This window comes from Pan paniscus, chromosome 11, assembly GCF_029289425.2.
Source record: "Pan paniscus chromosome 11, NHGRI_mPanPan1-v2.0_pri, whole genome shotgun sequence".
Taxonomy (NCBI): domain Eukaryota; kingdom Metazoa; phylum Chordata; class Mammalia; order Primates; family Hominidae; genus Pan; species Pan paniscus.
Genome location: NC_073260.2, coordinates 26,401,225 through 26,414,776, shown reverse-complemented (window position 1 = coordinate 26,414,776; position 13,552 = coordinate 26,401,225). Strand labels below are relative to the sequence as shown.

The window sequence follows — 13,552 nt, the reverse complement described above, 5'->3', positions numbered from 1 at the left end:
TCTTATGAGAACTCACTATCACGAGAACAGCATAGGAGAAATCCACCCCCATGATCCAATCACCTCCTACCAGGTCCCGCCCTTGACACATGGGGATTACAATTCAAGTTGAGATTTGAGCAAGCCAAACCATATCAATGGGTGTAGTTCTCTTTGCATGTATCCCTTTTGGAGGACATTGAGTTTCTTAGGTATGTATTTTAATGTTTTTCATCAAATTTGGGAAGTTTTCAACCATCACTTTTTTCGTATATTTTTCTTTCTCTTCTGTTGTCCTGAAATTTTCATTATATATATGTTGATGTGCTAATTGATATCCCACTCTTCTCTGAGGCTGTGTTCATTTACCTTCACTCTTTTTTCCCTCTGTTTTCTGAATTTCATAATCTCTGTCACTCTATCTTCAAGTTCACTGATCCTTTCCTCTGCCAGTTGAAATCTACTGTAATCACTAAGTGATTTTTTCATTTAAATTATACTTTTCAACTCTGAAATATTTTGCTTATTTATCATTTTTGTCTCTGTTGATATACTGTATTTGATGAGGTTGTCATAACATCCTTCACTTCTTTAGGTATAATTTCCTTTAACTATTTGAGCACGTTTATAATGGCTGATTTGAAGTCTTTGTGTATTGTCTGACATATGTGTCTTCTCACAGTTTCTGTAGCTTGCTTTTCCCCTGTGTATGGGTTACATCATTCTGATTATTTTCATGTCTCATAATTTTTGTCAAAAAGTAGATGATTTAGATAATATATCATAGCAAGTTTAGATATGGATTCCTCCCAGGGTTTGCTGTTTGCTCATTTACTTGTTTAACAACTTGGCTAGACAATTTTAGTCAAAATATTTCCCCCATAGTGTGAAGTCTCTGATGTAACTTATCAGAGGGTTCAGCCTTGGGCATAAGTACAGTCACTCTGGGATGACAATGGATTTAGCAGAGTTGTCTCTGTCTTAATCAAATCTCTCTGTTAAGCCATCTGCCTCAGTTGGTATCACATCCAGCTGTTAGGCTCCACAAGTTGCCAGCTGCTGTTCTATTGTTTTCAGCAATACCCTGAAGCATAAGTTGCTCCAGTCTTTTTAGAGGTAGCTTTTGAGGCCTATCTTTAAGGTTTTTTTCAGACTCCAGGAGGGCCCTTCTAGGTGTCTCTTTCCCTCCTTCTGTCTGGTAAACTAAATGGGTTATAGTTTGGGCTTATTGTCTTCATGGAGCTACTGGATTCCTCTTAAATACTTATTGCCAAAATCTCTGTTGTGTTTGAGAGCACACTTAGGCTTGAATTTCCCTTCACTCTGTTCTAAATGAAGTCAATTTTGGAGGTGGGGAAAAGGTCAGCTTGAGTGCTGTCTGTTCTTACGGTCTTCCTGTCCTCTGGACAGAATCTCTGAGTCGTTGCTTTAGAGCTAGGGTTGGAGGACAGTGGCCCACTTCTCCTGCAGTAACACTCCTGTTTTGTGAGAAGGTACTGTATGGGTGTGGTAGTTTCTGTTCTCAGCTTGCTTCTCCTGCCACGGAACTTCCTGGATGAGTAAGCTGAAGCAAGGGTGATTGGTGCCCCAGTATTCAATACCTGTCATGGATAGGGTAAAACCTCTGGCTTGTGTAAAGGGGTCAGTGGAAGAAAGAAGCACTTGACCTCTCAGCTGTATTTGCCTGAAATTTAGCTTTCACAGTGTGGACCTGGTGGTGAGGGGATGAGAAATTTTGGTGGCCTGCCCCTCATGGGGTGGGGGAAGACGTACTGTTACTTGATTGGAAACTGGAGGAGCCCTATCTTCTTAGCCACTTCCTAGAGTGGAGCTTCCATGATAGATGAAGTAGGAAAGTGGGAGGGAGAAGATGGGTCATGGCACACATGCTACAGATTCCCACTGTCCTTAATGAGATTTAGATTTTCTTGAATAAATGTTTTTTCCTTTGCTGTGTTCCCTTAGGACAATTTTGAGTGTCTTAAATTATAATATTACAAATGTCACGAGTTATGTTTGCTTTACTGGGAAAAAGGAACTCAGACCTCCTACCACCATTCTGGAAGTGGATTTGTGGCTATTTTTTTTTTAAGGTCTCTGCCCTGACTGACAAAATTCCACATCTCTTCTGATGGTCTTTATGAATATTCCTCAAGGCATTTTGGGGCAGCTCTGACAGCTTGCAGCTATATTAGGCCAGAGAGGACAGAAAACTCAGGGAAGGAGGAAGAAACAATGACTGATAGGAATGATGAGCGCAAGAATGTCATTTAAGACATATCTTTAAATAAAGCTATTCTTATATGGTCAACATTTCAGTCTTGGCATTTCCCTTTCCACTTCAATCCTATTACGTGGTATTAATTTATTCTGTGATTTAAAATATCTTCATTTCCTTTACATCACAAACTAGTATTTTTAAAACACTATAACCATATTAAAAAGACACCTTGCATAGTTACATTTGAATTCAAGTGCTTTTTTTTAGTTAAAGAAGGGAAACGGTCTCAGCCAGGTTCTACAGATCTTTCTTCCTCTGTCTCCCCCAAGCAATTGCAGTTAACCTGCAAAATCAGGAACCATGATTGTTTTAGTTTTTTATTGTGTGACACCCCCCCCTCCCCTCAACTTTCTGCTAATGTACAAAAAAATTTTCTACAAACTATTGCTTGGCTGTTTCACCCTAGATAAAATATTGATTAAAGTCATTTTGCATATACATTTTTATTTAGAATGTGCTGTTTTAAGCAAATATTGCTTTTAGTAAAGTTTTAAACAGCACAATGTAGCCACAAGACATTTTCACTTCTTTATTCATTAAACTTTGTTTCACTAGATAAGATAAAGCAATTAAGCAAGTAATGATGAAATACCTGTTCCTCTGTGTTTTAGTGGTACATGAGACAACAAAAATGAATCTTCTGCATAGAAAATCCTCCAAACCTTGAATATCTAGTGCTAAAGAAGATAGCAATTAAGAGTGTGTGTGTCAACACCACAAAGTGATTGAGTCTTGGTGATGAGGTTGGCATGCTTTTTGTTTTTAAGATGCTGCCAAGACCCAATTCTAATCTAATGTCCTCCAAAAAGGAGCCTTGGTAAAGCCTAAAATATTCATGGATGTCTTGCTTATCCGTCTTTTGCCTTTGGATAATACAATATGCCCTGAAATCAGAATGCAAGCAAAGGGGAATTGTTGGTTCTACTTTACTGTTCATGACAATGAATACACTTCTTTGTTCCTTTCCAGGATTTGAGTACTCAGTTTGGTTAGTAAGAACTTTAAAAATGAAATAGGCCGTTTGTAATTCCTCCATCCAGCTCAGAAGCTATTCTGCAAGAGCCATACTGTCTTGACTAATCTCTACCTAAGCTACCAAAGGGGTTTTGAAATTCCATTTTCTGCACCTTGTCAGAAAAAAAATAGTCTGCAGTGTGACTCCCTCCTATCCCATTCACCACACACTTGCATAATTCCATTTCAATCTGTTATACCCTAAGAATGTCTGAAATAGGGTAGATTCAACTGTGAAAATGGTAAGACCTTGAACTAGAATTTTAAATAAATGTAACACCTAAGCATCAGCATATCTATACACATCAGTACATACATTTAAAATAAACATTAGTATCTCATTGGAAGGCATAATTAACTATTTAGTCATTTAATTTGCAAACAATTTTTACCATATTTTTAGCACTAAGGTAGTCCCATTTGTTACAACTTTTAATTCTGCCTGAAATTTTTGAAATATCTGTAAGAGTTTACGTATAGTGCAATGTTTCAGAGTCTCTAGGTATGAGCTGTGCTTTCTTGTGCGACTTTAACAAGTTATTTTCTTTGTGACTCAAATCTCAGTTGTTTAAAATGAGAATGGTAACTGACTCAGAGCCCAGTATACATAAGTGCTATAATTGGAACAACCTCTACAAAATTCATGTTCAAATTTAATTGCCAGTATAATGGTACTGGGAAGTAGAGCCTTTAGCCTCTTTCCTATTTGGAAAAAAAAAAAGTGCAGCTCACTGCCAGTGCTTGCTTAATTTTACATAAATATACTCTTTCAAGCTAAAGCAAATCTGACTGATTTTCAATGTGAAAATAAAATACAAAACTGTTACTGGAGTCACTTCTAAACAGAACTAACAGCAGAATCTTCTGAATCATCAGAATTATCTATTTTGGAAAAATCAGATTCATCAAATATATCTTCAGCTAACAACTGTTTGAGAGCAATGTTAACATCACACATAGGAATGCTACATTTTCTAGGATTTGACCTTTCCAGTGATTGAGAATTACTATATTTTGTAAATGGAAATAGCACTACTAAAAACAGAAGGCTATAAATAAAATAATGTCTTTTGTTTCCAAAGTTCATATATGAGGGCAATGTGAAAATATAATAAAAGTGAGATATTTCATGGCAATGTTATCTTGGGGTAAATGCTGCAGCTGCAAGCACTGCTGATGAGTATTCTTGGGGCAAATGGGAAAAGGGATAAGAGGTGATTAGCTCATAATGGCTCTGCTCTCATGAATGGACTGATGCCATTACTATAGAATTGGGATAGTTTATGAGGAGTCAACTCCCAATAAAAGGATACATTTTGCTCCCACTTTCGTCTATCTTTCATGCTCCTTCCTTCTCACCATGTGATACTTTTCCAAGTTAGCATGCAGCAAGAAGGTCTTCACCAGATGTGGATCCTCAATCTTGGACTTCCCAGCCTCCAGAACTATGAGCCAAATAAACTTTATCAATTACACAGTCTGTGGTATTCTGTTATACCAGAGAAAATGGGCTAAGACAATTAGTAATAGTAAAATTACTGAAGTAGGAAGGAGACAGTATTTTAAAGAGAAAAAATGTAAATAAGGCTTAGATGTCAAATATTTGGGGAGAAAAGTAAAGAGGAGAAGCACAAGAATTTCCTACCTATTTGATGTTCATTGCAATACTAGCAAGAGACCATGAAGTAGAAGGCAAAATGGTGAAATAAAGATATTGGATATTCCGAGACCAGAAATGACTATAGAAGGGGCATGGGCTTTCTTCTTGCTGAAGTCATGCACAGAATTAATAGAAATGGTGGTGATGACTATGTGGGCAGGATAAGGACAAGAAAGACAATAAATTCTAATAATAATTGCTTTCTGAAAATATTACTTGGTTTCATATGAAACATAATAGTAAACTGGATCTGCAGGAAATTCTAAAAGACAGGTGTTCCACAAATTATTAGTGACACTGTATAATCTGCATTATCATTTATTTTCCAAAAATGACAATGTTGAAGAGCAAGACAGATATAGGTATTTCAGTTTGACATGTTTAGAAAACCAGTCTCATGATTTACAGTCCCACCCCAACATTTCATCTTCAAAAATGACTAATACAACCATTACCCAGATCATGACTGCAACAGACTTAGTTAAAAATCATTACTTGAAATTTTAATTTTTTAAATTTAAATTAAAAATCATAGTTATTATTCACTATGTTCAATTTAAAAACACTATTTTTAATTTATAAACCTACAAAAGAAAAATTTGATGTAAGAAAAACTGGGTTCAAGTTCAATAGGGTATATCAATTTCATCTTCACTCAAGAAAAGGCTTAAAAGGTTTTTTGATACCAATCCTTTTCGTATTACTTGACAATGAAAATTTATAACATGTAAGATTAGGTTATGCTTCAAAAGGCAATCATGCCTTAGATAATGACAGAATTTGTAGGAAAAGTTCTGAAAATAAAATGACAGCTCAATGAAGGAAAGATTATTTTTTTCAAACTAAAAAATAATGGTATAACTTCCAATATTCAGGCTGGTCAAAAGGAAATTTGTAGGGCAGTAAAACTGACATACCTGAAGCAATACCCCCAAGATATAACATTTCCAATACCTTCTACATATAAGGAATACGAATCTAATAATGGTTTTAAAATACATGTTTCTTGTTAACTTGTTGAACAAAATGCAGGGAGAGGATACAAAATGCCATGATGCCTGATCAAATTAAATTCAATAACGTTTGGAGTTGAGGTGATGTGGCACCTATCCTTCCATGTGCCCAGTGGAACAGAACAGTGTGGGGGCTAAAAACTTGGTCTGAAGCACCATCTTACACTTACTAGCCATGTGGCCTTAGCGGGGGCAGGGACTCTTCCTGGGCTCTACTTGCTTCATTTACAAAATGGAGAAAATGCCAGTCTCACAGATTTGCTGTACCTCACAGACCACAGATTTGTAATAATTAAATAAGAAGTATAGGTCACGTGCAGTGGCTCACACCTATGATCCCAGTACTTTGGGAGGATGAGGCAGGAGGACTGCTTGAGCCCAGGTGTTTGAGATCAGCCTGGGCACCAATGTGCGACCCCATCTTTACAAAAAAATAAAAATATATATAGCTGGGTGCAGTGATGCACACCTGTGGCCCCAGCTATTTCACAATCTGAGGCTTGAGCCCAGGAGGCTGAGGCAGCAGTGAGCTATGATTGTGCCACCACATTCCAGCCTGGGTGGCAGAGCAAGATCCTGTTTCTAAAATTAAAAAAGTATACGCTAAATTGCTTAACAAAATTCCTGTGTGGCAGAAACATCCAATAAAAGCTTTAAAAAATTCACTGTGATCACCACAAGGAAACAAAGAACTTATGCTATGCATAACAGTATTTATCTCAATACTATACTGAGTTAAAACTAACAGAAGTGTGTAAACAGGAGTTCCATGTGCAGAACTACTCAAGTGTGTAGCATGGCAAGCCTGTCAGCTGCCACTTTGTTGCCCTCTTTTGTGTTATTCTGGTGCCCTTCTTACCACTTTATAGAAAACTACACTTTTAAAGCCTACAAATGACTTTGGATTACATAGAAATACATTAAATTTCACAGACAAACAGCCAAATCATGAGTGAACTCCCATTCACAATTGCTTCAAAGAGAATAAAATACCTAGGAATCCAACTTACAAGGGATATGAAGGACCTCTTCAAGGAGAACGACAAACCACTGCTCAATGAAATAAAAGAGGACACAAACAAATGGAAGAACATTCCATGCTCATGGATAGGAAGAATCAATATTATGAAAATGGCCATACTGCCCAAGGTAATTTATAGATTCAATGCCATCCCCATCAAGCTACCAATGACTTTCTTCACAGAATTGGAAAAGAACTACTTTAAAGTTCATATGGAACCAAAAAAGAGCCCACATTGCCAAGACAATCCTAAGCCAAAAGAACAAAGCTGGAGGCATCACACTACCTGATTGCAAACTATACTACAAGGCTACAGTAACCAAAACAGCACGGTACTGGTACCAAAACAGAGATACAGACCAATGGAACAGAGCCCTCAGAAATAATACCACACATCTACAACCATCTGATCTTTGACAAACCTGACAAAAACAAGAAATGGGGGAAAGGATTCCCTATTTAATAAATGGTGCTGGGAAAACTGGCTAGCCATATGTAGAAAGCTAAAACTGGATCCCTTCCTTACACTTTATACAAAAATTAATTCAAGATGGATTAAAGACTTAAATGTTAGACCTAAGACAATAAAAACCCTAGAAGAAAACCTAGGCAATACCATTCAGGACATAGGCATGGGCAAGGACTTCATGACTAAAACACCAAAAGCAATGGCAACAAAAGCCAAAATTGACAAATGGGATCTAATTAAACTAAAGAGCTTCTGCACAGCAAAAGAAACTACCATCAGAGTGAACAGGCAACCTACAGAATGGGAGAAAATTTTTACAATCTACCCATCTGACAAAGGGCTAATATCCGGAATTTACAAAGAAGTTAAACAAATTTACAAGAAAAAAATCAAACAACCCCATCAAAAAGTGGGCAAAGGATATGAACAGACACTTCTCAAAAGAAGACATTTATGCAGCCAACAGACACATGAAAAAATGCTCATCATCACTGGCCATCAGAGAAATGCAAATCAAAACCATAATGAGATACCATCTCACACCAGTTAGAATGGTGATCATTAAAAAGTCAGGAAACAACAGGTGCTGGAGAGAGGATGTGGAGAAATAGGAACACTTTTACACTGTTGGTGGGACTGTAAACTAGTTCAACCATTGTGGAAGACAGTGTGGTGATTCCTCAAGGATCTAGAACTAGGAATACCACTTGACCCAGCTATCCCATTACTGGGTATATACCCAAAGGATTATAAATCATGGTGCTATGAAGATACATGCACATGTATGTTTACTGCAGCACTATTCACAATAGCAAAGACCCAAATGTCCATCAATGATAGACTGGATTAAGAAAATGTGGCACATATACACCATGGAATACTATGCAGCCATAAAAAAGATGAGTTCATGTCCTTTGTTGGGACATGGATGAAGCTGGAAACCATCATTCTCAGCAAACTATCACAAGGGGTTCTGGTTCTGGCAGCTGGGAAGTCCAATATTGGGTGTCAGCACCTGGTCAGTTTCTGGGGAGATCTTGTGCTGCATTATAACATGGCAGAGGCGTGGAAGAGGAAATGAGTGCATGTGAAAGGCGCAAATCACAAGGGGAGGTCTTGCTCCATAACAATTGGCTTTAGTGGTTAGTAATTCAGTCCTGTAAGAGTGAGAACTTGCTCACTTCAGCAAGAATTAACCCAGTCCTGGGAGAGTGGCATTAATTCCTCTTAACAACCTAATCACCTCTTAAAGGCTCCATCTCCCAACACCTCTACCCAGGGACCAAAATTCCAACACATGAATTTTGAGGCACACATTCAAAATATACCACTTAGATTAGGCAAAAGCATAAAGACAGAAAGTAGAATGGTTGTTTCCAGGAGCAGGAGGGTAGGGAGGATGAGGAGTTATTTTTTAATGGGTATAGAGTTTCAGTTTTATAAGAGGAAAAGAGTAATGGAGATGGAGAATGGTGATGGTTGTACATTATGAATACATTTAATAACACTGAACTGTACTGTTAAAAATGATGAAGATAGTAAATTCTATATTATGTGTATTTTACCACATTAAAAATTAGAAATATACAAATGCATTCTGGTGAATTTTTAAATGTTACTCCCACTAGTGTATGATGTCTACCTTACTTTAAACAATGAAAGTATCCTACTGTCCAAAAACTCCAGGATGATCATGGTGTGTTGGATGTTCTGTTCCATGTTTCCTTCCACTCCCAGCTAGATATAAGGTGAGAGGAGGCAAGAATCAGACATTACATGAAAATGGTATTACATGGAAAAGGTATTAAATGGAAATTTCATTACATGAAAATGGTATTATGCATATGAGGAAAAATATATATCAAATCTGTTAAAAGAAAACAGCTGAATTAAATTTAAAAGGAGTTTAATTGAGCAGTAAATCGTTCACAAATCAAGCAGCCCCCAGAATCACAGCAGATTCAGAGAGACTCCAGGGATGTCTCAAGGTCAGAACAAATTTACAGACAAAAAAAGGGAAGGGACATACAGAAACTGGCAGTGAGGTACAAAAATAGCTGGATTGGTTACAGGTTAGCATTTGCCTTATTTGAACACAGTTCGAAAACTTAGCAGTCTATGAGTGGTTGAAGTACGGCTACTGGGATTGGCCAAGACTCAGCTATTGTTACAGGCCCACACTTCTAAGTTAGGTTTTCAATCTTGTCTGCCTGTTAAGCTAGGTTACAGTTTATCCACAAGGACTCAAACATAGAAGTACAGAATCCTTCTCAGGCCATATTTAGTTTGCTTTAACAAATCTTATGTGCTGCAGACGTGTGCATATGTGCACTTACTGCAACACAAATGTATTTTATTATGCTACTTACTGCAATACAAATTTAGAATCCAAATATTGTCTCCAGTTAGTCAAATACGATCAAGACACATCTAAAAGAGGCGATTCTTATAGATTATTATAAACAAGAGATGTAATCAATCAGGAAAACCACACAGACAAGGAAATGCAAGGCACAAAAGATGAAGCCCTGGAAAATACCAACTGGCAAAGGATAAGAAGAGAAAGAGGAGCTGATGAAAGAAATAAGGAGAAACAGAGGGAGCAGAAGATGAAGGAAGGCGGTGTCAAAAGAACAAATGGTGACATATTTCAAGGAAGAGTGGACGATTAAATGTTAGATGCAACAAAAAAATCTACTAAGGACAAGAAAATATCCCTTGGATTTGATAACAGCAAGATGGACTTCGTATTACAGAAGTTGTTTCAGAGTAATGATGAACACAGAAGCTCTACTGCATGATACTGAAGTGTGTATGTGAAGTGAGGAAGCAGAAACACCAAGATAGTATCAGTTTTCAAAAGCTTGTGTGTTAAGGGAAAGAAAGATGAGAATGCAGGTTACAAGATGGTATTTTTAATTTCAGAGAATTTAAGCAGGTCAAAGACTGATGTGGGACAGCTCAAGATGATTTAAACAGGTCAGAGATTAAGCAAAGAAAACTACAGAAGAAAAGGAGAAGTAAAAGGCCTATAAGAGAGTGAATTCCTAGTGGACAGTGATCCCTGGGTATAAAGGAGGAAGTTTCCAAGCTACTACGCAAGAGATCAAAAACAAGAGAAATCAAGAAAACAAAAATTGACTACATAAACAAATTTTAAATTCACAATGGAACCAAAAACAAAGTCAAATTTTAAATTATTATTGAAGAAACACATTTCTTCAGAAAATTATAAAGGCATTGATCAAAAACCCAATAGAAAAAAGGACCAAGAAAGCCCAAGAGGTCCCTGAGGCTTTCCATGGTGCACTGTGCTCCTGGTTAATTGAGAATGGAGAATGGTGATGACTTTTACCAAGCATACTGCCTGTAAACATTTTGTTAACAAGGCACATCCTGCACAGCCCTAGATCCCTTAAACCTTGATTCCATACAGCACATGTTTCTGTGAGCACAGGGTTGGGGCTAAAGTTACAGATTAACAGCATCTCAAGGCAAAACAATTTTCTTAGTGCAGATCAAAATGAAGTTTTTTATGTCTTCCTTTTCTACATAGACACAGTAACAATTTGATCTCTCTTTCTTTTCCCTACAAAAACTTTCCTGCCAATGTATGCATTGAATCAAAGACTTTATATGGTGGTGTGCATCCACTGGGAAGAATACATCAGTCCACTAACCAAGAGATGAGAGTGGGAGTGGAGTCTATTTACCATCACTGCCAATGCCAATTCTAGTAAGAGGCACTAGTCCCTAAAGGGGGCACATTTTCACCAGAGGACACATTGTTAGTCTCAGTAAATTATAAACTATGGCTACTTCCTGGATACTTTGAGCTCTTTGTGATCAGGGACCAGGAGGAAAGAGGAGGAGTCCCTCTCTTGGTACAGGTAAATAACACTGATATCGGTAGGAAATGGACTGCTATCGCACAATGTGGGCAGGGAGAAACACATGTGAAATCTAGTGATTAGTATCTCTCGTCTAATTTTGATATGAATGCACTGGCCCAGCAGCTCTGGACTGAGAAGGGCATAATGACCAATGTCTCAGGTCAGCAGAGTTGATAGCTGAGAATGAATAATGAAGAAGGGAGATGATGAGTTAGTTACCTATTGTGACCCTGAGATCAGTGTAGCAGCAGGGGCCATGGTTCATCCCACTGATCTCCCTTTTCTAATTCCTCCTCAGGCATAGAGGCATACAGAAATCCTGGAGGAAGTACTTCCCAGATATATACAGATAATTATATCTGAGCCGAGCAAGGAATGGACTGTAATAGACACAGAGTTGCATGCCCAGATTCTCGTTTAAGGAAGGACTTGTTGCCTAGATGACAGGAGTGCCATCAGAAGACAACTTCTAGCTATCAGCTAGTTCACAGTGGGCCTCATCTACAGAGAGCTCCCTTACCTAAAGTCATGCCCTTTGCAAGACAGCCTACATCTTGTGAATGAGCAAGGTGGAGGTATAAAGGCTCAAGGCAGGACAATCAGCTGGGGGAAACATTTACTCCAGAGCTCCTCTCCAGGTTGGCAAGGCTTCGTTAGGCTTGCAATAAAATTTCAACTTCTTCCTCTGCCCAATCCTCTTTCTCTCCATTCCTTTCATGGGTGTCGATCTCTAATAAATATCTGATAACTCCAACTCTGTTATTATTTGGATATAGTTTGTCCCCACCAAAATTCATGTTGACATTTGATTCTCAATGTTGTGGTGTTGAGAGATACAGGCTAGAATAGTAGTTGTATGGGTTATGGGGGATGGATCCCTCATGAATGGCTTGGTGCTGTTCTCATAGTGGTGAGTCCTCACTCTCATGAGACTGGATTAGGTCTCACAGCAATGAATTAGTTCCCATGAGAGTGGGTTGTTTTAAAGCCAGGACACCCCTCAGGTTTTCCCCTTTTCATGTATGCACTTCTCCTTTGACCTTCTCTGCCATGTTGTGACACAGCACAAAAGCACTTGCCAGAAGCCAGGGCCATGTCCTGGAACTTCTCAGCCAGCAGAACCATGAGCTAAATAAACTTCTCTTTATAAGAAGTTCTTTTCTTTCTATATACCCAGTCTCAGACATTCTTTTACAGCAACACAAAAAGTAGTAAGACAAACTCCTTTTCAACACCTGCCTCCAGGGAACTCAAACACAATTTTATTGTGGTCAGATAACATACTCTGTATGATTCCAATTATTTTAAATATATTGAGACTTGTCTTGTGCCCCAATGTATTTCCTATCTTAGTGCACATGCCCTGAGCACTTGGAAAAAAAGGTATATTCTGCAGTTGCAGGTTCTATAAACATCAATTAGGTCAAGATCAAGGTTGCTGATAGCGTTCTTCAGATAATCATTGTGCTTACTGATTTTTCTCACTGTTCTATCAATTTCTTAAAGAGGGATATTAAAATCTCCAATTACAATTGTAGAATTGTTAGTGTCTCCCTTTAATTCTTCCAATATCTGCTTCATGTACTTTGGAGCTCTGTTTAGGTGCGTAGACACTTATGAATGTTATGTCTTTCTGTTGAGTTGATCCCTTTATATTTTTAAAGTGTTCCTTTTTATCTCTGCTCATACTAATTATCAAGGATTCTGTTTTGTCTGATATGAATATAGACATTTCAGACATCTCATGCTTACTATTTCTACGGTATATCTTTTTCAATTCATTTACTTTTAACATATCTGTGGTTTCTAAAGTCTGGATGTTGTAGAGATTGGGTCTCACTTTCTTAGCCATTGTGAAAATTTTGTCTTTGAATTGAAATGTTTAGTCCATTAACTTTTAATGTAATTATGGTTAGGGTTGGATTTAGCTCTAACATCTTATTATTTGTATTGTTTGTCCCCTCAGATTTTGTTCCTCCGTATCTCTCTTCATACTTCCATCAGGAACTTTTGAGTATTTGTAGAGGTTTATTTTAATTTATTTGTTGTGTTTTGGCTATACCTCTTTGCATTACTCCTTAGTGGTTTCTCTATAGATTGCTTTATACATCCTTGGCTTTCACAGTCTACTTGAAATTAATATTGTACCATATCACATGAAATTTATTGTAAACTTGCTATAAGATAGGTGTGCCCTCCTTTCATTATGTAAACTTGTCATA

The 13,552-nt window shown here is 37.6% G+C and overlaps 1 protein-coding gene across 2 annotated transcripts in view; it reads right to left on the bottom strand.

Moving 5' to 3' along the window:
- ZNF883 (zinc finger protein 883) overlaps nt 1–13,552 on the bottom strand; it is a 91,458-nt gene that overhangs the window by 64,597 nt on the left and 13,309 nt on the right. The window contains exon 2 of one of the 2 annotated variants that reach the window (XM_055117235.3): nt 4,634–4,719. The exons of the other annotated variant lie outside the window; for it this stretch is intronic. The gene's annotated coding sequence lies outside the window, so the exon portion shown is untranslated. The remainder of the gene's footprint in view (nt 1–4,633; nt 4,720–13,552) is intronic. 2 annotated transcript variants of the gene reach the window in all.